Source organism: Bubalus bubalis, chromosome 3, assembly GCF_019923935.1.
Source record: "Bubalus bubalis isolate 160015118507 breed Murrah chromosome 3, NDDB_SH_1, whole genome shotgun sequence".
Lineage (NCBI taxonomy): Eukaryota > Metazoa > Chordata > Mammalia > Artiodactyla > Bovidae > Bubalus > Bubalus bubalis.
The window spans coordinates 67,423,465-67,446,607 of record NC_059159.1 but is presented as its reverse complement, the minus strand read 5'-3'; the positions used below and the strand labels follow the sequence as shown (position 1 = coordinate 67,446,607).

Below are 23,143 nucleotides of genomic sequence, written 5' to 3'. Positions count from 1 at the left end.
GGTATACCTTGGAGGAGAAACTTGTTGATTGCATACATGATTGCATACATGTGAAAGTTGCTTAAGAAAGATGAGTAATAAGAAGTGACAAGTTAAAGTTACTGTTTTTCCAATAGGCATGCACATGTATAGATGTGAGAGTTGGGCCATAAAGAAGGTTGAGTGCCAAGGGATTGATGCTTTCGAATTGTGGTGCTGGAGAAGACTCTTTTTTTTTTTAATTTTATTTTATTTTTAAACTTTACAATATTGTATTGGTTCTGCCATATAAAGTCCCTTGGACTGCAAGGAGATCCAACCAGTTAATCTGAAAGGAAATAGTCCTGAATATTCCCTGGAAGGACTGATGCTGAAGCTCCAATACCTTGGCCACCTGATGCAAAGAGCTGACTCATTGGCAAAGACCCTGATGCTGGGAGAGATTGAGGGCAGGAGGAGAAGGGGACAGCAGAAAATGAGACAGTTAGATAGCATCACTGACTCAATGGACACGAATCTGAGCAAACTCTGGGAGATAGTGAAGGACAGGGGAGCTTGGCATGCTGCAGTCCAGGGGTCACAGAGACAGATGAGACTTAGTGACTGAAAAATGACAACAAATTGGCTTGTGTACCATGGAGGTCACTGGTGGTCTTGATGGAGAAGTTTCAGGGGGGTGGTGAGATAGCAGTACTTTGAAGAGTGTGAAATAAAATTAACATTTTATGGCAAGACAAGAAATATTTAAACAGAAAAAAATTCTTTGCCCTTTGTTCTTCTCTCTCCCCTCTACTGTGCATCAAGTATCTACATTATGCATCAACCAAACCTCCCCATTGGCAGAAACACCTGCTCAGCCATAAAGAGCAGCTTTCTAGTATCAGTAAGACAGCTCCCTAAAGATAGCATTCCTCCTGATCCCTTAAGGTGTCACATGGTGCTTACATCTGGATTATGTAAACTGTCAATAATATATCATTGAATGCACAGCCCTGTGTCTCAAAAACTTTATATAACTGCACTTTGACTTCTAACAGGAGGCATAGTTCTTGGGGCTTTCTGGTTGCTGTTCTTGGGTTTTAATCCCCAAATTTGGCTTGAGCAAATTTTCCATTTCTTCCCCAAATGAACTATTGATAATTTTTCCTCAACAAGAGATTCCAGTAGAAGAAGAATTAGTTGTAAAACCACAGAAATATATTATTTCTCAGTTCTGAAGTCTAGAAGTCTAAACCCAAGGTGTTGGACAGGAACCTTGCCAGCCTCTTCCAGCTCCTGGGAGACACAGGACTTCCTGGGTTTATGGTAGCGTGAATCTAACCTCCACCTCTGTCTGTGCATGGCATCTTCCCTCTTTGTCTGCGTCAAAGCTTCCTTTAACATATAAGGACACTAGTCATCTTACAATAAAGAAAAATGGTATAGTTGGATTTATTTGCAAAACAGAAATAGAGACACAGATGTAGAGAACGAATGTATGGACACCAAGTGGGGGAAGTGGGAGTGGGGTGAATTGGGAGACTGGGATTGACATGTACACACTATTGATACTATGTATAAAATAGATCACCAGTGAAAACCTACGGGATAGCACAAGGAACTCTACTTAACTCTCTGTGGTGACCTAAATGGGAAGGAAATTAAAAAAAGAGGGGATATATGTATATGTACGGCTGACTCACCTTGCTGTACAACAGAAACTGACACAAAATTGTAAAGCAACTATGCCCCAATGCAAATTAATTTTAAAAAGATCAACCCTACACCAGTATCAGCTCGGCTTGCTGTGCGTGTGCTGTCACTTCAGTTGTGTCTGACTCTTTGCAACCTCACAGACCATAGTCCACCAGGGTGCTCTGCCCATGGGATTTCCCAGGCAGGAATACTGGAGTGGGTTGCCATTTTCTTCTCCAGGGGATCTTCTTAACCCAGAGATAGAACCCAGGTCTCCTGCATTGCAGGTGGATTCTTTACCACTGAGCCACCTGGAAAGCCCAATCACTCACTAAAATAAGGAATTATTGTTATTATACTTCTGACTGCCTCCTTTTCTGTGGCTCTCTGAATTTGTAATACCGCACATAGCACAGAGATACATGATAACATTCTAATAGATCAACAGATTAAATTATGAATTATCATATACACAATCCTCTATCCCTCTCAACTTTCATGCAGTTTGCTTACTTATAGTTTATGACTAATTTTGTGATTTATAATAAGATATATGTATACTCTTTTTGAGGCTTCCTAGGTGGTTCAGTGGTATAGAATCCTCCTGCCAACAAAAAAGATGAGGGTTTGATCCCTGGGTCAGGAAGACCCCCTGGAGTAGTAAATGGCAACCCACTCCATTATTCTTGCCTGGAGAAGCCCATGGACAGAGGAACCTGGTAAATAGTGTCAGAACTTAATTTAATTATAGGACACATACTTGTTGTGTAAACACGGCTTGGCGTGTAAACACTCTATGCCTTGTAAATGGAGGCAGAGTCTGAATAAGCAATTGTAGACAAATCTACCAGATGTAGATTTAGAGTTTAGACCAGGAGTCTTCATGACTTAGACTTCCAGTTGGTGCTACTGGTAAAGAACCCTCTGACCAATGCAGGAGACCTAAGAGATATGGGTTTGATCCCTGGGTTGAGAAGATTCACTGGAGAAGGTCATGGCAACCCACTCCAGTATTCTTGCCCGGAGAATCCCATGGACAGAAGAGCCTGGCAGGCTACCGTCCATGGAATTGTGAAGAGTTGGATACAACTGATGCACATTAGCATGCATGCTTCATGACCTATACCTTTGAATATTTAAAGCCTCCAAAAAATTAGATGGACCAGCCCTGAATTTTTTCACCTCTCCTTGTCCATTTCCCTAGGACTATGACTGTTACATTGTGGGGTATAAGGGAGATGGAAGAAGAAAAATTAAGGTTTTTGACTGAGTAAATGAGTGACATGGAAATTAAGTGAGCCAAGTGAAAATTAGGCAATTTTCATCACTTTTAAATCAGCAGGAATGCACTTAAAGACGTACCATAATAAAACTCTTAAAAATACTTGGATTCTGAGCATGGTAAACAAAACTTCATCTTGATATATCAAGTTAATTCTTCTTGAATCACTGTTAGTTTAATTTTTAGCATTTCAATGCATATTTGAGATAATAGAGAAGAGAAATGGTTTAGACATTGGAGGCATTCAACTGTGACTCTAAGGTATAATTTGCAGATATTCACATGGTTTTTAGATAAAGATCTGTCATAAAGAACAAAAAGGAAAAGAGAGAACCATTACTGAAAAGAACTGTAGAAACACACAAGGGGAGATAAAACATTTAAAGAGAAAGTCATGTGACACAGGGGAACATTTTAATTACAGTGGCATCAATAAACTCTGCATAACCTTGCAGGGAAAATATTACAACATGAACAGACCAAGTAAGAAGAAATTAAATCTCTAGGAGAGAGCAGAAAGGTTATCTTTTCTAAGGCTACTGCTTTGCAGCACAGATGAAAACCTCCATTTGAATTTCAATAAAATAGTTTCGGGAACCCTACTTGGTGCTCTGTGGTGACCTAAATGGGAAGAAAATCCAAAAGGCGGGATGTATGAGTATGTATAGCTGATTCACGTTGCTGCACTGCAGAAACTAAGACAACATTGTAAACCAACTGTGCTCCAATAAGGGCTTCCAGGTGGCTCATGGGTAAAGAATCTGCCGGCCAATGCAGGAGATGCAGGTTTGACCCCGGGGTAGGAAATATTCTCTGGAGAAAGGCAAGGCAACCCACTCCAGTATTCTTGCTTAGGGAATTCCATGGAGAGAGGAGTCTGATGGACTACAGTCCATGGGGTCTCAAACAGTCAGACACGACTGAGTGACTAAACAACAAGCACACACTAGCTGTGGGCGAGCTCTGGAGTCTGGGTTTGAGTGCCTGTGTGTGTGCTATTGGGAGGGTAACAGGCAGGAAGGCCAGGGGTCTCCAAATGGAGGAAATAGGCTGCAAGTGTCAGACATTTGTATCTCTCTCTTAAGTGGCAGGAGGAAACAAGTTTTAGATTTTTTTCCCTTTCTCTATATAATAAATTTAAAAGGAGGTTTATCTTAAAATTCTGTGTTGCCATAATGACACCTGCTGCTGCTGCTGCTGCTGCTAAGTCGCTTCAGTCGTGTCCAACTCTGTGCGACCCCATAGACAGCAGCCCACCAGGCTCCCCCATCCCTGGGATTCTCCAGGCAAGAACACTGGAGTGGGTTGCCATTTCCTTCTCCAATGCAGGAAAGTGAAAAGTGAAAGTGAAGTCACTCAGTCGTTTCCGACTCTTTGCGACCCCATAGACTGCAGCTCACCAGGCTCCTCCGTCCATGGGATTCTCCAGGCAAAAGTACAGGAGTGGGGTGCCATGGCCTTCTCCGATGATGACACCTAGCTCCACCTAAACTTTTCTCAAACCTTGAGCTAACCATTGCGTTTTTATTATGGAAATGATTGTCTTAAGCAATGTTAATGAACTATGTATTCACCCTAGACTATGTCTTCAAGTCAGTTCCACCTAAGACTCAGAACCAACTTGACAAACCAGTATGTTTTACTCATGCAAATATTCTCTTAAGCTATGTTAGTGAGACTGTCTTTGCTTGGAAACACGCCTTTTTTCAAGGTTCATGTCAATCGTTTTATGGCCCAGGACAACTCACCTTGGGCCAATGTTATCTCAAAATGCATGTTGTGGGTGAGGGGCTTGGTGCCAGTCTCTGAGTTTTGAGACATTTTCTTTCTCCAATGAGCAGACTGCTAGTAGCTCTATAACATCCGGCTAGAGACTAACAGGAGGGCCCTCTTTCTGCCCCCTTCTGATGCTTATGTCAGAAGCTTTCTCTATCTCTTTTATACTTTAATAAAGCTTTATTACACAAAAGTTCGGAGTGATCAAGCCTTGTCCTCTCCTCTGGAGGCCAAGAATCCCGGCGTCTTTCGTGGTTCAGCAACAACCTTTCATGTTTGGGGGCTCATCCAGGATTCTTCAGGACAAGGTAAGGATGCTTGGAGCTCTAGTTCTTTGTTCTCCTAGCAGGCATATTTTCTGCTGTACTTTACTAACTCTACTGTGTGCTTCTGTGAATGAATGACATGACCTGCGTGAAACAAGTGGGGAGCCCTGCTCTGCGGTTCCACGGTGTTCTCATACGGCTTATGGCAGAAATCTGTCAGGGAATTATGCTGACCTGCCAAGGCCAAGAGACACCCAACATCCCTGCGAAGGGAGCAGCCAGAGATGGACAAAGTGTGTGGAGCAATCTCTCCTTTCTTGGTCAAACTTTCCTGTCTCTTTGACCATTTCATAACTTCTTGGGAATTAGAACTGCTAACCTAATCTGTTGAATTATAGACTTTCAAGGGACTTGTGATGTGTACTGTTACTTAGGTCCCAAACTTGGATTGGTAGTCAGGAAGTGCCTAACCTCGCTAGGAGTTGAAAGTTTGGAAGCTAGATGGAGCTCTAGATCCAAGAGCATCTCTCAGGTTAAAGGTTACTCAGATAGGAAGTACAGTGGGCTTCTCCCTTTGGTAATGCTAGCTCTTAGTGGACCAGAGGAGGCTCTCCAATGGATTTTGTCCCAACTCCTTAGATATTCTTTCTGTAGAATCTGTGAGAATGAACTGGAAGGACTGGCCCTAAAAACTAGAGGACAAAAATCACTTTTTCCTCACTGGCCAGCCCTTTACCATCTCTTTTACCATCTCTGATACCCAGCAGTGACCACTCGGAAGGAACATCTTAGTCTTATGTTTGTACTGGTCTTGTTGTGGTCAGGAATATACTCAGGGTCATGCACAGGCACTCAGGAGATGAATGTTTCCCCCAGAAGTCTTAGCTTGGGAGGCATTTGGAAAGGTTCCTCTGATTGCACCCCAGGTGGCATCAGAGGCAAGCAAGGTTGTAATGGTGAGGAACTGGACATCAGTCTGGGATGCCATCAGGCCTACCCCTGGTGCATCTTCACCCTGCCTCGGTGGCAGAGCTGGGAGGGATGAGTATGGTGTCTGTCAGTGAGGGACAGGCTAAGTCCGACCAGGGAAGGAAAGCTTTGGTGTAAAGTCTGTCTACACCCCCATCTAGAGCAGGGAAGGATGCCTCTGGTAGAAAGAGGGCACTGGTCGCCTTTTTTTCTCTCTCACAGATGGGAGCTGACAATTCCACCCTCCCTCCTTTGAACTGTATCCTGAAAAACTGGGATAGATTTGATCCCAGAGCTTAAAGAAGACATGTCTGATCTTCCTGTGATCCTGCATAGCTACAGTATCCACTGGAGGACGGCAAATGGTGGCTGGTTGGAGGGTCTCTTAATTATAATACTGTCTTACAATTAGACCGGTTCTGTAAAAAATAAGGGAAATAGGTAGAAGTAGCATATGTGTTGCCGTTTTTCTCTCTGTGAGACACGCTAAACTTATGTCCTAAGGGTATAGATTTGGGTGAGAAACCTTCAGCTCCCCTCTGTCCTCCTGCTTTGCCCCCATACCCGGGGCTCCAAGCTGAGCAAACTAAAAGTCAGGGAACTCCTCCAGGAAGGGTTGCCTCAGTCTCAGTAGAATTTCAAACAGTCCCAATTGTGGTCGAGATGATATATATATATATATGCCTTTACGGGACTAACTTTACTTTACAACCTTACTTGGAGAGATGTATGTCCTGGGACAAACGCTAACTCCTGACTGGAGAACTCGAGTTTTGGGGAAAGTGGTTGCCTATGGAAATGAATGGCTTGGTGATGAATCAGTAGAGAAGAGAGAGGATGAGATAACTGCCCTCCCCACTGGGAATCCGGCAGTCCCAACTATAGAACCATATTGAGACTATAACACGGCTAAAGGAAGATAGGATCAGAGTCATTTTGTCAGAAGTATTCTTGAAGGACTCAGGCAAGCGTGTGCTAAGACTTTAAACTATGCCAAATCTGTAAACATAGAACAGGAAAAGGAAACTCCTGGTAAATTCTTAGATAGACTGAGAGAAGCTCTTTGCAGATTCACTGAGATTGATCCTGAAAGTGAAGAGGGAAGAGTGATCTTAAAAGAAAAATTTCTCACTCAGTCCACTCCAGATATCAGCTGTAAGCTATTAAAACAGGCATATGGACCAAATCAGACTTTAGATAATCTGTTGCAACTGGCTCAAACAGTCTATTATGGGAGACAATATGAGGAAAAGAAAGACAACGGAACAGGCAGAAGCCCTTGTAATGGCTGTCAGAACCATTCTTAAACAGCCTGAGAAAAATGCCCAGAGGGACCCAGGTGAAAAGAGATGGGCTTGCTATTACTGTGGAAAGGAGGGGCACCTCAAGCGGGATTGCCCTCAGGAATCGAAGCCGCCCCTGGCTCTTCATCTGGTCTGCAAGGGACCACACTGGAGGAGAGATTGCTCCCAGAGGCATAGGTTTCAGGGGTTAGACTCTCAAGACAATCAGGACTGAAGGTGCCCAGGGGTCCCCACACAAGCTCCCATCCTAATTACATCTGAGGAACCCTGAGTATTAATAACTGTGAGAGGTGGGGGGGTGGGGAATCAATTGATTTCCTTCTGGACACTGGGGCAACTTACTCTGTGCTTACTGAAGCCCCTGGCCCACTTTCTTCCTGATCTGCTTCCATAATGTGACTGTCTGGATGAGCCAAATGTTATTATTTCAGTCATCCTCTAAGCTACAACTGGGACTCTGTGCTATTTTCACATGAGCTTCTGATTGTGCCAGAGTCTCCCTCACCCCTTTTGGGGAGGGATATACTGAGCAAGGCCCATGCCTCTGTTTTCATGAATATGGAGCCCTCCCTTTATCTTCCTTTAATTGAACAAAATGTAAATCCTAGAGTGTGGGCTGATGGAAAATCTGTGGGTCAAGCACAGATGCTATTCCTGTAGTTGTTAAGCTCAAAGACCCACATGTATTTCCACAAAAAAGCAGTATTCTCTGAAACCTGAGATTAAGGAAGGGTTGAAACCCATCATTGTGAATTCAAAGGAGCAGGGGCTATTAATTCCCTGTAACAGTCCATGCAAGACTCCTATTTTGGGTATAAAGAAATCATATGGTAAATGGAGACTAGTCCAAGATTTACATATAATAAATAAGTTGGTAGTTCCTTTACACCCCGTGGTGCCTAATCCTTATACGCTACTGTCTGAAATTCTCGAACGAGCCAAATATTTTTCAGTTTGCTTTCTAGAATTAAACCTATGTTAAATCATCCTCTACCTATGATTTGAAGACAATCGAGAGGATTTTTTGGAATCACTGGCTACTGCCTCATTTGGATTCTGGGTTATGGGGAACTTGCCCAGCCTTTATATAAACTTATAAGTGAAATTCAGCAGGCCTAAACCGACAAGCTGGTTTGGTCTCCAGATACTCAAAAGGCTTTTAAGGCCCTTCAGACTGTTCTGCAAGCTCCTGCTTTGAGCTTGCCCACAGGGTCAGAATTTAATTTGTTTGTCACTGAAAGAAAAGGTATGGCCTTGGGTGTTTTGACACAACCCCGAGGGCCTCACCAGCAGCCTATAGGAGTGGAATCTTAAACTCTAAGGTTAATATTTGGATGACAGACAGTAGGCTTCTTAAATATCAGTCATTGTTGTTAAAAGGACCAACAACTAAGCTTGAAGTTTGTGGAAACTTAAATCTTGCCACTTTCCTTCCTGAGAAGGAAAATGAAACACCTGATCATGATTGTTCCCAGTTTCAAACTTTAAACTATGCAGCTCAGGAAGATCTGATGGATACCCTCTTAGACAATCCTGACATGGAAATATTTACAGATGACACTTCTTTTGTTTGAGATGGGAAGCATAAAACAGGTTATGCCGTGGTGACGACTGAACAGGTTTTAGAAGCAAAATCTCTCCCCCAGTGAACAAGTGCTCAACTAGCAGGGCTTGTGGCTCTGATCCGAGCTCTAGAATTAAGCAAAGGGCAGCGAGTAAATAGCTACACGGATTCTAAGTATGCTTATTTGACTTTACATGCTCGTGCTGCAATATGGAAAGAAAGTTTAAAATGGCAACTGGAGAACCTATTAAGCATTTCAGCGAGACTGAGAGACTTTTAACTGCTGTGTATTGTCCTAAAGAAATAGCTATTATGCATTTCAAAGGGCACAGCAGGGATGGAAGTAAAGTAGCTGAAGGTAATCAGCTGGCTGGCTGTCAAGCCAGAAACCTGGCACTTTAGGAAACCCTTTCACTGCAGACGCCTTTGATCTGGACAGGTCCTGTGGGACAGGAAAAACCACAATATAACTGAGGAAGAATTAGAAAGATATGAGAAAAGAGGAACAAAGATTACTGAAAAAGGATGGTTACAGTCCGAGAATGGACGATTCCTGAAAATGCTTAATGGAATATTCTTAAGTGTTTACACCAGAGCTTTCATTTAGGTGTTGAGAGTACTTACCAGATGGCTTCTCACTTGTTTGAAGGTAAAAATGTAATGAAAACTTTAAAGAACATTATCACAAGATATGAGGTTTGTCAGAAAAATAACCCAAAGACAGAAAAGCCAGCAAAATCTGTATTACAATGAAGTGGAAAATATCCTGGAGAGGATGGGAAAATTGATTTTACTCATATGCCAAAAGCTAATGGGTATTCTTGCTTACAGGTTTGGGTGGATACTTTTACTGGGTGGATTGAGGCTTTTCCCTGTCGTAGTGAGCAGGCTAAGGAGGTTATAAGAATTTTAATCCATGAAATTATTCCCAGGTTTGGGCTGCCATGGAGCCTTCAGAGTGACAATGGGTCAGCCTTTAAAGCTGCTGTAACTCAGTGGGTGTCAAAAGCTCTAGGAATAGAATATCACTTACATTGTTCCTGGAGACCCCAAGCTAATAACATTATCAAAAGACATCTGCACAAATTAACTCAAGAGATGCAGGACAGTTGGTTTAAAGTTCTACCCATAGCTCTAATGAGGGCTCGAACTGCCCCCAGAAAGGAGGGATTGTCCTCCTTTGAATGTTTTTATGGGAGGCCTTTCTTACACACAGACTTTGTTATAGACCCTGAAGCCTTGGAATTAACTAATTATGTAACTCAACTTTCAACTTTTCAAAAGGTACATTAATGGAACTCTGGGAGGTGACTCCTGACCCAGCCTCTGAGTCAAGCAAGCATCTATTTGAGCCAGGAACTGAGGTCCTGATAAAAACATTGGGATCTGGGGGCCACCTCCCTGGGAAGGCCCTTACCAGGTTATTCTTTCTTCTCCCACAGCTGTCAAAGTGCCAGGAATTGATTCGTGGGTACATCACACTCGAGTTAAGAGGTGGCACCCTGACCAGAACTTAGTGAAATCATTTTATGTCTTTACTTTCTGTGCTCTGACTTTGTACTTTTCAGATGGGCCTGATAATCTATATGAGCCTGCTTGTGTTGACTCCAAAATTCCTGAGTCTGCCGTTTGATTCTCAAGACAATGCCTTCCTGTCCTGGGATCACTCTTACACTGCATTCCACAATCTAACTGCTGGGTCTGTGGAGCACTCCTCTCTTCATCAGAGGAAGGCTTCCCATGGTGGACATCTCCACTTCAAGGAAAAGACTTTCTCCAAGTCTGAGAATACCTTCGACAATAGCGATCATAAGTGATGCCTTTCTTAATCTAATGACATCTAACAGTCCTAAAATGGACTGGTACATTAACTACTTGTACTTTAACTATGGACATAATGTGACTTTTAACTTTGCTGATTGTTTTGTTTCTGCTGTTTGCTCCCTGCATCTGTAACTGTGTAACTGGATTTGTTTCTAGTTGCATGAGGGCTTTAAGTTACAATTCATTGCTCAAACTCCTGCGACTGCAACAGCTTCCTCTAACTACTACTTGGGGCCCCTGGATCAGAGACCCTCAATATGAGGGTTAGGAGAATATGTTGCCTGACCAATTCAATGCCCTGTATCAGCTCGGAAGCAGTTACAGAATGAGAACAATGCCCCTTTCCCTAGGCAACACAATTCTCTTAAAAGAAAAGCAGGGAATAAGAGGGTAACTGGCAGGAAGGCCACGGGTCTCCAAATGGAGGAAATAGGAGGCAAGTGTCAGACATTTGTATTTCTCTCTTTAGTGGCAGGAGGAAACAAGTGTTAGATTTTTTCCCCCTTCTCTATATAAATTTAAAAGGAGGTATCTCTTAAAATTCTGTGTTGCCATGATGACACCTAGCTCCACCTAAACTTAACTTTTCTCCAACCTTGAGCTAACCATTGCATTTTTCTTATGGAAATGATTGTCTTAAGCAATGTTAATGAACTATGTATTTAGCCTAGACTATGTGTTCAAGTCAGTTCCGCCTAAGACTCAGAACCAACTTGACAAGCCAGTATGTTTTACTCATGCAAATATTCTCTTAAACTATATTAATGAGACTATGTCTTTGCCTGGAAACATGCCTTTTTTCAAGATTCATGTCAATTGTTTTATGGCCTAGGACAACTCACCTTGTGCCAATGTTATCTCAAAATGCATGTTGTGGGTGAAGGGCCTGGGGCCAGTCTCTGAGTTTTGAGACATTTCCTTTCTCCAATTAGCAGCCTGCTAGTAGCTCTATGGCACCCCACTCCAGTACTCTTGCCTGGAAAATCCCATGGATGGAGGAGCCTGGTTGGCTGCAGTCCATGGGGTCGCGAAGAGTCGGACACGACTGAGCGACTTCTCTTTCACTTTTCACTTTCATGCATTGGAGAAGGAAATGGCAACTCACTTCAGTGTTCTTGCCTGGAGAATCCCAGGGATGGCAGAGCTTGGTGGGCTGCCGTCTATGGGGTCACACAGAGTCGGACACGACTGAAGCAACTTAGCAGCAGCAGCAGCAGCAGCTCTATAACATCCAGCTAAAGACTAGCAGGGGGCACTCTTTCTGCACCCTTCTGATGCTTATGTCAGAAGTTTTCTCTGTCTCTTTTCTTTTTTAATAAAACTTTATCACACAAAAGTTCTGAGGGATCAAGCCTGGACACTGGCCCGGGATTGAATTCCTCATCTTTCACAGATTAGCAACACCCTTCCATTATGTTACTTGTGTCTGATTCTTTGTGACCTTATGTAACCTTTCAGGCTCCCTGCATATACTGGATACTCCTCTGAGTACTTCTCTGAATATTGTATACTCTGAATACTGTATCCTTCTCTGAATACTGAAGTGGGTTGCCGTGCCCTCCTCCAGGGGATCTTCCCGGCCCAGGGATTGAACCCACCTCCCTTAAGTCTCCTGCACTGGCATGCGTATCTTCACCACTGAGCCACCTGGTTTTGAGTACAAGCATCACTGAATCTCTGGGCCTCATTTTCCTCTTCTGGGATATGAGGACAGTGATGCCCCCTCTCTTGCAAGGTTAGCATGAGGATGGAATTAGGCATATTTAGCTTTTTCCATTTAAGGGCTTCCCTGGTGGCTCATTAGTAAAGAATCTTCCTGCCAATGTAGGAGATGTAGGTTCAGTTTCTGCGTGGAGAATATCCCCTGGAGAAGGGAATGGCAACCAACTCCAGTATTCTTGCCTGGAGAATTCCAAGGACAGAGGAGCCTGGCAGGCTGCAGTTCATGGGGTCGCAAAGAGTCAGACACGACTGACTGTGCACAGCATAGCATACTGCCCATCACCTAGTGAATGTTGAAAAAATGGTAGCTCTTCTGTGTGTGTGCTGGGCACTGTGCCACGCCTGGACCTCTGTGGTGCTGAACGGCTTCACAGTGCTTTAAATAGAGAAGCAATCTTTCTTGTCCTCACGACTGCCTGCCATTTTTGAAAAGCAGGCACCTTTCTCTAGCATTTTACAGCTGTGCTACATGTCTTGAAGGTGGGCTTTGAAAAGTCTGACAGTGATTGTCAAGCCAGCTCTTTTCATTCTCCAGCAGGTGCCCAGGTAGCTTGGGGTCAAACACCTGCCATTCATCGTCCTCCAGTGAAATTTAAAATCAAGGATTGCTTTTTCTTATTGTGAAAAAAGAATATGGAGAAGAAAGAATGATAAGCGATTTAAACATAGGTAAACATTAGGGAATCACCAATTATTTTTAATATGTGCTTTAAAATAGGAGCAACTTGTTTGTGGCTGTCACTATTTCAGGGTGCATATGGGCTGAAATACAAATATCTCTTTACTTGAACACTGGTGGTGTTTGTTAAGGCAGCAAATCTCCCTGACTTCCAACGTGGTCTACTTTTGGATCCAGGCATCTTTTCTATCTCTTTTCAACATGTGCTTCCCAATTAAATCGGAGAAGGTGATGGCACCCCACTCCAGTACTCTTGCCTGGAAAATCCCATGGATGGAGGAGCCTGGTAGGCTGTAGTCCATGGGGTTGCAAAGAGTCGGACACACTGAGCGACTTCACTTTCACTTTGCACTTTCGTGCATTGGAGAAGGAAATGGCAACTACTCCAGTGTTCTTGCCTGGAGAATCCCAGGGACGGGGGAGCCTGGCGGGTTGCCATCTATGGGGTCGCACGGAGTGAGGACACGACTGAAGCGACTTAGCAGCAGCAGCAGCAGTCTTTATAGTCTTTTCCTTTCATCTTCTCAAGACCACTCCCCTCCCATCTCCAAGTGGGTCCTTTGTCAGGAGAGGGTCAGAGGTGAACAGTACTGACCAGCAGAGTTTACAGAATTTACAGGCTGACCTATAAATTCCCTGCCATTCGGAGGCTGAAGTCTCAGAGGAAGAAAGTCATTTCATAAGTACTTTCTAAAATGATGAGCAGCCTTGTCTTTGCCAGGAATCCCCACTGGGTCTTCTCTCCCATCAGCAAGAGACTAATGTTGTGTCGCTTTTATGCACACAGACGGCTTAATAAACCACAAGCCTGTGTCCCACAACAAGGGAAGCCGGCACAAGAAGCCTGTGCACGTAACTACAGAGAGGAGACCCCAGTCGCCACGAATAAAAGAAAGCCCTTCAGCAGCAAAAGACCTAGCACAGTTAAATAATAGCATAAACTAAAAAAAAATTAATCAAAAATACTTAAAAATATGATATAATAATACTATTCACAAAGTAAATGTCTGAAAACATACTTAATATTTTCTGATGTGAAAGTAAAAGTGAAAGTGTTAGTTGCTGAGTCGTATCTGACTCATTGTGACCCCATGGATTGTAGCCTGCCAAGCTCCTTTGTCTATAGAATTCTCTAGGCCAGAATACTGGAGTGGGTTGCCATTCCCTTCTGCAGGGCATCTTCCCGACCTAGAGACTGAACCCAGGTATCCCTCACCGCAGGCAGATTCTTTACCATCTGAGCCACCAGGGTGGACAAACAAAACATAGCCCCACTAGATGCCTCTTTATCTTCCATCACTCAGAATTCCCAGCAGTGTATAAAACAATAGAACTTTGGAAGAGTGTTTCATGATTGTTGGTGAAAACACAGGGACGTGGAGTTCAGCAACTCATCTTGGATCACAGTATTAGAAAATGGAAAAGGCTGCTGTTTCTTGAATAGTGTTCAGAAAGTATAACATGATTGTGAATGACTGGCTTCCAAGATGGCACCGATTCTTTTTCCAAATTCGCATTTGAAAGCCATGGATACAAGGAGGGGTAGGGTTGATTTCCCCACTCCCCTTGGACGCGCTTTGGTCAGCAGAACATGGCACAAGTGACCTGTGTCACTCGCAGGTCCCTAGGAGTACGTGCATGCTTCTCCATGCTTTCTTTTTATTTTTAAAGTTTTACTGGAGTGTAGTTGCTTTAGAATATTGTGTTAGGTTCTGCTGTACAGCAAAGTGAATCAGCTATACATTTCCATATATCCCCATTTTTGTGGGATTTCCCTCCCACTTAGGTCACCACATAGCATTGAATAGATTCCCTTGTGCTATATTGTAGGTTCTTATTATCTATTTTATACATAGTATCAAAAATATGGGGATTATATATGTCAGTCCCAATGCCCCAATTCACTCCACCCTGTCTTTTCCCCCTTGGTGTCCATAATCTCCAAAATATAAAAACAACTCATGCAATTCAATGTCAAAAAAATAAACAACACAATAAAAAATAAGCAGAAGACCTAGAGAGACATTTCTCTGAGGAAGACATGCAGATGGCCAAGAAGCATATGAAAAGGTGCTCAATGTCACTATTAGAGAAACGCAAATCAATACTTCAGGGAGTTGTCTCCTCCTACCCATCATCAAAAAATCTACAAACAATATATGCTGGAGAGGGTGTGGAGAAAAGGAAACTCTCCCACGCTGTTGGTGGGAATGTAAATTGGTACAGTGTTTATGGAGAATAGTATGGAGATGTGAAACTAAACTGAAATCAATTATACCATTACTAAGGCACACTATCTGCAAAAAACATAAGTGCAAATTTCACAAGATTCAAGACTTTCTGCAGGAGGTTTATAAACACACTGTGATGGGAAGAAGAAAAGACACAAGATAAACTGATGCACAGTTAAAACACTGGCTATCTAAAGGCTCACAGGAAAATGTGAAGGGAACATTGCCTTAGGTAATGCTCAGTGCATATCCTGCTGGTTTTGTTAACTTAGTGAAAACAATGCATAGTCCAATCTGAGCTCCGAGTAGGTAAAAGAATCTTGAATTTTCTTCAGATGTACCAGCTGATGAATCAGTGATGTGTCCATGTGTGTGCACGCGCGCGGGCATGAACATGTGCACTCAGTCATGTCTGACTCTCTGTGGCCCCATAAACTATAGCCCATCAGGCTCCTCTGTCCATGGAATTCTCCAGGCAAGTATATTGGAGTGGGTCGCCCTCTCCTTGTCCAGGGGATCTTCCTGACCCAGTGGTTGAACTCACGTCCTTTGTGTCTCCTGCATTGGCAGATGGATTTTTTATGACTGTGCCACCTGGGAAGTCCAATATTTATGTGTACAGGCTTAATTTAGCAGCTGTTTTTCAACTCTGAAGCAAATGTGAAATGGAAAACAAAAGGCCAATGTTTTTACAAAGCACCTACATTTATTTCTAATCTTTGTATTCAATAAACCTCAGTTAACAGTGTACTATACTTGCCAACTCCAGCCTAGCTGCAAATCATGAGATATAAGGCTATAAATAAAGAACATAAATAAAGATATTCCATTCATTAGGTATTGACTTTTCCATAAATCACTTTACCACTGATATAACAGCTGTTTTTAAATAACTAGTGGAAGTTAATAGAATCATGTTAAAGTGAAGTGAAAGTCATTCAATTTTGTCCGACTTTTTGTGACTCCATGGACTATAACAGTCCATGGAATTCTCCAGGCCAGAATACTGGAATGGGTAGCCTTTCCCTTCTCCAGGGGATCTTCTCAACCCAAGGACTGAACCCAGGTCTCCCGCATTGCAGGCAGATTCTTACCAGCTAAGCCACAAGGGAAGCCCAAGAATACTGGAGTGGGTAGCCTATCCCTTCTCCAGGGGATCTTCCTGACAGTAATTGAACCAGGGTCTCCTGCATGGCAGGTGGATTCTTTATCAACTGAACTATCAGGGAAGCTGGTACTTATGATACTCAAAAGAATCACATCACTTTAATGTATTTTCAAACATAAATGTAGAATTTATGTTTAATTTATATGTTTAGTATTAAATTTATAAATTTAATTTATATGTAGCCTTATATATATATATATATATTTTTTTTTTTAACCTCTAAATAAGTGTCTATTGGTATGTTGTGTTCTGGTTTTGTTTCAGCTATGAAATTAGTCTGTGGCATCTTTTGTGAGATTATCCTAAACTAGTAAAGGAAAAGCAGTAGTTTCACTGTTCATTCAAAATCTTACTAACAATTATGAAAGCTGTATTTTTTGCTGTAATCTTGTGGTGAAAAAACATTCATTGATTTTATGCTTGTTACAGAAGTATGTCAAGAAATGAAGAGGATACTAGGAGTCCAGAACCATTTTGAAAAAGATTGATTTGTAAGATGGCAAACAAAACTACACAAAAGTAAAAGGTATAATTTTGAGAAAAAACAGCAAAGTATTTACAAAATTATACTAAAAACTATGATATGTAACTAGTGCAATTTACTGGATATTTGTTTATACTGAAGATTGTTAATAAACTATGTACTTATTATGGTTTCCTTAAACTAAGTATAAAAATGTATATACCACCCACATATATACACTAGAGGTCAAGAACACGCCTGCCATTGCAGAAGACATAAGATGTTCAGGTTTGATCCCTGGGTCAGGAAGATCCCTTGGAGGAGGGCACTGCAACCCACTCTGCTATTCTCATCTAGAGAATCCCATGAACAGACGAGCCAGGTAGGCTACAATCCATAGGTTTGCAGAATCGGACATGACTGAAGTGACTTAGCACACACAAGATTATTTTATATGTGAAATTTTAAGTTTTAATTAGAAATATGTATTGGAACCTTGGAGGATGTTATTTAGTTGCTCAGTCCTGTCTGACTCTTTGTGACCCCACAGACTGTAGCCCACCAGGCTCCTCTGTGCATGGGATTCTCCAGACAAGAATACTGGAGTGGTTTGCCATGCCCTCCTCCAGGAGATCTTCCTTACACATAATAAATGCTGAATGCTAACCACTAATACTACTATTATTATTATTATTATGATCCTTGGTCTATGACCCCTGATTTTCCTATCCATGTTGATCCCCAGGCTTGAAAAAGCAGCTTTCCATCTCTTTAGAAGAGGATGATGTGGACGTATACTCAGCATTCCATAATCCCTTAACCATGCAGTAGCCCTTAAGAGTAACCATATTAAATAGACATTTCTCCAAAGAAGATATACAGATGGCCAACAAACACATGAAAAGATGCTCAACATCACTAATTATTAGAGAAATGCAAATCAAAACTACAATCAGTTGTCACCTCACACCAATTAGAATGGCCATCATCAAAAAAATCTACAAACAATAAATACTGGGGTGAGTGTGGAAAAATTGTTTCTGGGAATGGAAATTGGTACAACCACTATGGAGAACACTATGGGGGTCCCTTAAAAGCCTCCATAGAACTACCCCTATCAGTCAGTCCGTCAGTCGCTCAGTCATGTCCGACTCTTTGTGACCCCATGAATCACAGCACGCCAGACCCCCCTGTCCATCACCAACTCCCAGAGTTCACTCAGACTCACATCCATCGAGTCAGTGATGCCATCCACCCATCTCATCCTCTGTCGTGCCCTTCTCCTCCTGCCCCCAATCCCTCCCAGCATCAGAGTCTTTTCCAATGAGTCAACTCTTCGCATGAGGTGGCCAAAGTACTGGAGTTTCAGCTTTAGCATCATTCCTTCCAAAGAAATCCCAGGGCTGATCTCCCATCCTATGTAGTCATGATATACTTTTTAATAAATTGCTGGATTCACTGTGGTAATATTTTGTTGAATTTGTGCATCTATTTTCATACCAGAGATTATTTCATATATATTTTTCTTATATACTCCTTGTACAGTTTTGTTTCCAAGTTATGGAAAAAAAGTTGTCTGTTTACCTCTTAAATTCTCTTAAACAGTTGGTACAGCCTTGATATTATCTATTTATTAAGGTTTGGTATAACTGTCCTATCAAACCATTTGACCATATGTTTTTTGTATCGATTCTCTTCTGTTTATGTCTATCTGTATTAAGTTATAATTGGTTATTTCTATTTTTTCCACAAATTTGTACCTTTAATCTTGTCTTAAAATTTTTTTTGTAATAAAATCATTCATAATGTCATTTTATGGTTTAAAAAAAAAAAAAAAAGAATGGACTGGTTGGATCTCCTTGCAGTCCAAGGGACTCTCAAGAGTCTTCTCCAACACCACAGTTCAAAAGCATCAATTCTTTGGTGCTCAGCTTTCTTCACAGTCCAACTCTCACATCCATACATGACCACTGGAAAAACCATAGCCTTGACTAGACGGACCTTTGTTGGCAAAGTAATGTCTCTGATTTTCAATATGCTATCTACTCCCTATAGAACTACTATATGATCTGACAATCCCTTTCTTGGGCACGTACCCTGAGAAAACCAGATTATTTCAAAAAGACACATGTACCCCAATGTTCATTGCAGCACTATTTACAATAGCTGGACATGGAAGCAATCTAAATGTCCATCAACGAATGGATAAAGAAGCAGTGGTACATATATACAATGGACTATTACTCAGCTATAAAAGGGCAATGAAATTGGGTAATTTGTAGAGATGTGGATGGACCTAGAGTATATCATACAGAGTGAAATAAGTTAGAAGGAAAAAGACAAATATTGTATGTTGATATGATATGAGATATATATATATATATATATCTATCTATCTATCTATCTATCTATCTATCTCATAGGGGCTTCTCTGGTGGCTCAGATAGTAAAGAATCTGTCTATAATGCCGGAGACCTGGGTTTGAAACCTGGGTTGGGAAGATCCCCTGGAGGAGGGCATGGCAACCCACTCCAGTATTCTTGCCTGGAGAATTCCATGAACAGAGGAGCCTGTGGGGCTACAGTCCATGGGGTCCCAAAGAGTCAGACATGACTGAGCAACTAAGCACATCAGAGCATATATATCATATATCAAATATATATAATCTAGAAAAATGGTACAAATGAACCATTTCATTTGTAGGGCAGGGCAGGAATAGAGATGCAGACATAGAGATAGCAAATACAGACATGCTGAGGGGAATGAAAGGGTGTGATGACCTAGAGGGGTGGAATGGGGAGGGGGTGGGAGGGAGTTAAGGTGGGGGATATACATATACATATAGCAGATTCACCTCATTGTGCAGCACAAACCAACACAACATCTTAAAGTGATTATGCTCCAATAAAATATAAAATGTACTACTTGTATATGAACATGCAGCTTCAATGTGGTGCAAATTTGCTCTAAAACTAATATGCTGTTGATAATAAACAGTAAACATTTAACTAATAAAAAAGTATTATTTACAGATCAGTGATGGTTGGGAGCTAATGTTATATAATATATAAATGTAAAAAATGAAAGAGTATGATAAGATTTATCAGAGCATCATCATGTAACAGCTGTAAAATGATTATCCACAGATTGCTTATATTTTAAAATGTTATCTCTTAGGGGAACCCTTTCCCAATATTGTTGACTAAATTTCTTCCGGTTAAACATTCTAATAGCAGCCTTTAATTCTCCTCATAGCCCTTGTCACACTGTGATTAGAAAGTCATAATGCTATTGAGTGTGTGTGTGTGTGTGTGTGTGTTAGTTGCTCAGTCGTGTCTGATTCTTTGTGACCCATCTGCCCATGGGATTCTCCAGGCAGGAATATTGGAGTGGTTTGCCATGTCCTCCCTCCAGGGGATCTTCCTAACCCAGAGATCTAACCCAGGTCTCCTGTTTTGCAGGCAGATTTTTTACCACTGAGCCACCAGAGGGAAAGTTTTTGAGATCAGGGACACATCTTCTGCCATGTCCCCACAATCTAGTACAATACACGTGTGAAGCAGGGGGACACATGAAAAGACCAGTAACATCGGACACTACATTTGCAAAGCACAACTGATTTCTTGCTTTTACTCAAAGTACATGTTTCACTTTTTCCTTATGCTACCTGCAGAGCAGCTTGTTGTTGTCGTTTGTTGTATAGTCACTAGCTGTGTCCAGCTCTTTGTGACCCCGTGGACTGCAGCCCACCAGGTTCCTCTGTCCCTGGGATTCTCCAGGCAAGAGTACTGGAGTGGGGTGCCATTCCCTTCTTCAGGGCATCTTCCCACAGTCAGCTTAGGCATCACAATTATGACAACCCTGGCACCTCCTCTTTAAGACGCTGCCTACTAGTCTTCCTTCAGGTTTTTCTCACGATTTAATTTTCATCTCTCTTTCTCTGTAATGTTGATTTTTAGATTGTAGTCTTGTGCTATCTTGAGAGGAGGTCCCGCCCCCCATTTTATTTTTCTCCCTCCTGCTCTAGAAACAGCAAGAAAATGCATTTTACACTCTTTTCCCACTTCAATCAGTAATTGAAGTTACAGTCTTTTCAGCTCCTGTGTTTTTTGACACAGCTCTCCCTATCTGTCTCTCTGAACAGAAGGAAGAAAACAAACTGTAAGGAAAATAATTGAAACAGAACTACATCAGAGTTCAGATGTCATAAGGTGATGTATTAGGGTAGTTAGCACAACAAAGGTGGTGTGTATGGTTAGTCCTAATATTTTGTAAACTTTGATATGATGAGATTACTCACTCTTCTCAAAGATGTTCTGTTACCCCCAACCCTCACCAGAACATTTTCCTTATTTAAGGTGCTTTCCTTTTCCGGCTTGCCTGGTGGCTCAGTCTGTAAAGAATCTGCCTGCTATGTAGGTTTGACCCCTGAGTTGGGAAGATCCCCTGGAGAAGAAAATGACAACCCAGTCCAGTATTCTTGCCTGGCAAATCCCATGGACAGAGGAGCCTGACAGGCTATAGTCCAGGAGGTCACGAGTCAAATATGCCACACCTTTTCTGGAATAATCTCTCTCTAAATTTCTCCTTCTTGAAATCTCATCCACTATTTAAGGGTGAAAGCAGTTACACATCACTTTCCCTTTTCTTTCCCCTTCACATTTTACATGCAATTCCACCCACTCAACTGGTCAACAAGGATTTCCTGAACAACTGGTTTTGGGGTACTGTGCACAGTTTTAGTGATAACATAATGAGCAAGATAGAGTCTGGTACCCATGCAGCCATGAGTCCCGAGGTTACATGATACGTTAAATGTTATATTATCTCCAATAAGCAGCTCTGTTGATGGACCCACACAGATAAAATCATTTGTCTTGCACACTAGCTAAAGAGCAAAAGATATACTGAAGACGACAAAGCAACATAGCTAATTGAATCTGGAGAGCTTGGCTACTCAAGAGAAGAAAATGTCCCTGGAGAGAGCACCTTGCCCCAACAGGTGGACGGTGGTCTAGTACCAGTCCTTTGGGCTTGGAGTTAAGCTTCACCTGCCTCCCTTGGAACAGAGCCCCGGAGCCTGGAAAGTAAGCCAGGTAGTCAGTCTGACCTTCCTGGGGAAGAAAATGACACCCCACTCCAGTGTTCTTTCCTGAGAAATCTCAGAGAGAGAGGAGCCTGGCAGGCTACAGTCCATGGGGACACAAAAGAGCCAGACACAAGAAGTGTTGAAACAAGCCAGCCTAAACAAGAAGTCAGGAAATCAGCTTTGCACCAAAATAGCTTCAAGGAGAGTCAGTTGCACATTTACAGTTAAAATAATAAAAAATAAATAAAATAATCACTATTTCAAGCACAGTTCTTCTTTAATGAAAACTTTAGTCTTTCTCATACATTTTTGTAAAAAATTCTGTCTTATTTATGTCTAATTTTATATTCCTTTATTAGGTCAATTAGCATTCACAGGAAGTGGTGAAGTGGTAATACTAACAGGTCCATATCGCACACTTCACATTCCATAATCACCTGATTTCTTAGGAGAATCTAGCTGCCAACACATTTCTTAGTATTCTTTTTCTTCTAGAAATTTGGGCTTATTAGTAAAGACAATAGATTTTATAAATTTACCTATAAAAAGCCTTAGAGGGGATATTTGTACTAACCCTTCAAGAATTATCACACATCAATAGCTACATTGTATGTAAGACAAATCATTTCCTTCATCATTTCAGTTCAGTTCAGTCACTCAGTTGTATCCGACTCTTTGCAACCCCAAGGACTGCATCATGCCATTCTTCCCCCATCCTCTGTCACCCCCTTCTCCTCCTACCCTCAATTTTTTCTAGCATCAGGGTCTTTTCCAGTGAGTCAGGCCTTTCCATCAGGTGGCCAAAGTATTGGAGCTTAGCTTCAGCATCACAGTTCAGACTTACATCTTAGAGTCTGAAGCAGGGGTCTCAGAGAGGGCAGAAGCAGCATGCTGGGGCAGAGCTGGGAGGAGCACCCAGATATTCAGGTGGCTCCTGGTCTTTTCTGTTTCCCTTTTACTGCTATTTTTTGTGTTTTTAAATGTGTTTCACCTTCACATTAAAAAAAAAATGCCTTTCCTTATGACCTATATGTATAGGTGAGATGGTTGGATGGCATCACTGACTCAATGGGCATGAGTTTGAACAAACTCCAGGAGACGGTGAAGGACAGGGAAACTCAGTGTGCTGCAGTCTATAGGGTCTCAAAGACTT

General features: G+C 42.0%; 1 protein-coding gene across 1 annotated transcript in view; it reads right to left on the bottom strand.

Annotated features, from left to right (window-relative positions):
• GALNTL6 (polypeptide N-acetylgalactosaminyltransferase like 6) overlaps positions 1-23,143 on the bottom strand; it is a 1,476,265-nt gene that overhangs the window by 661,115 nt on the left and 792,007 nt on the right. The gene's annotated exons all lie outside the window — the stretch shown is intronic.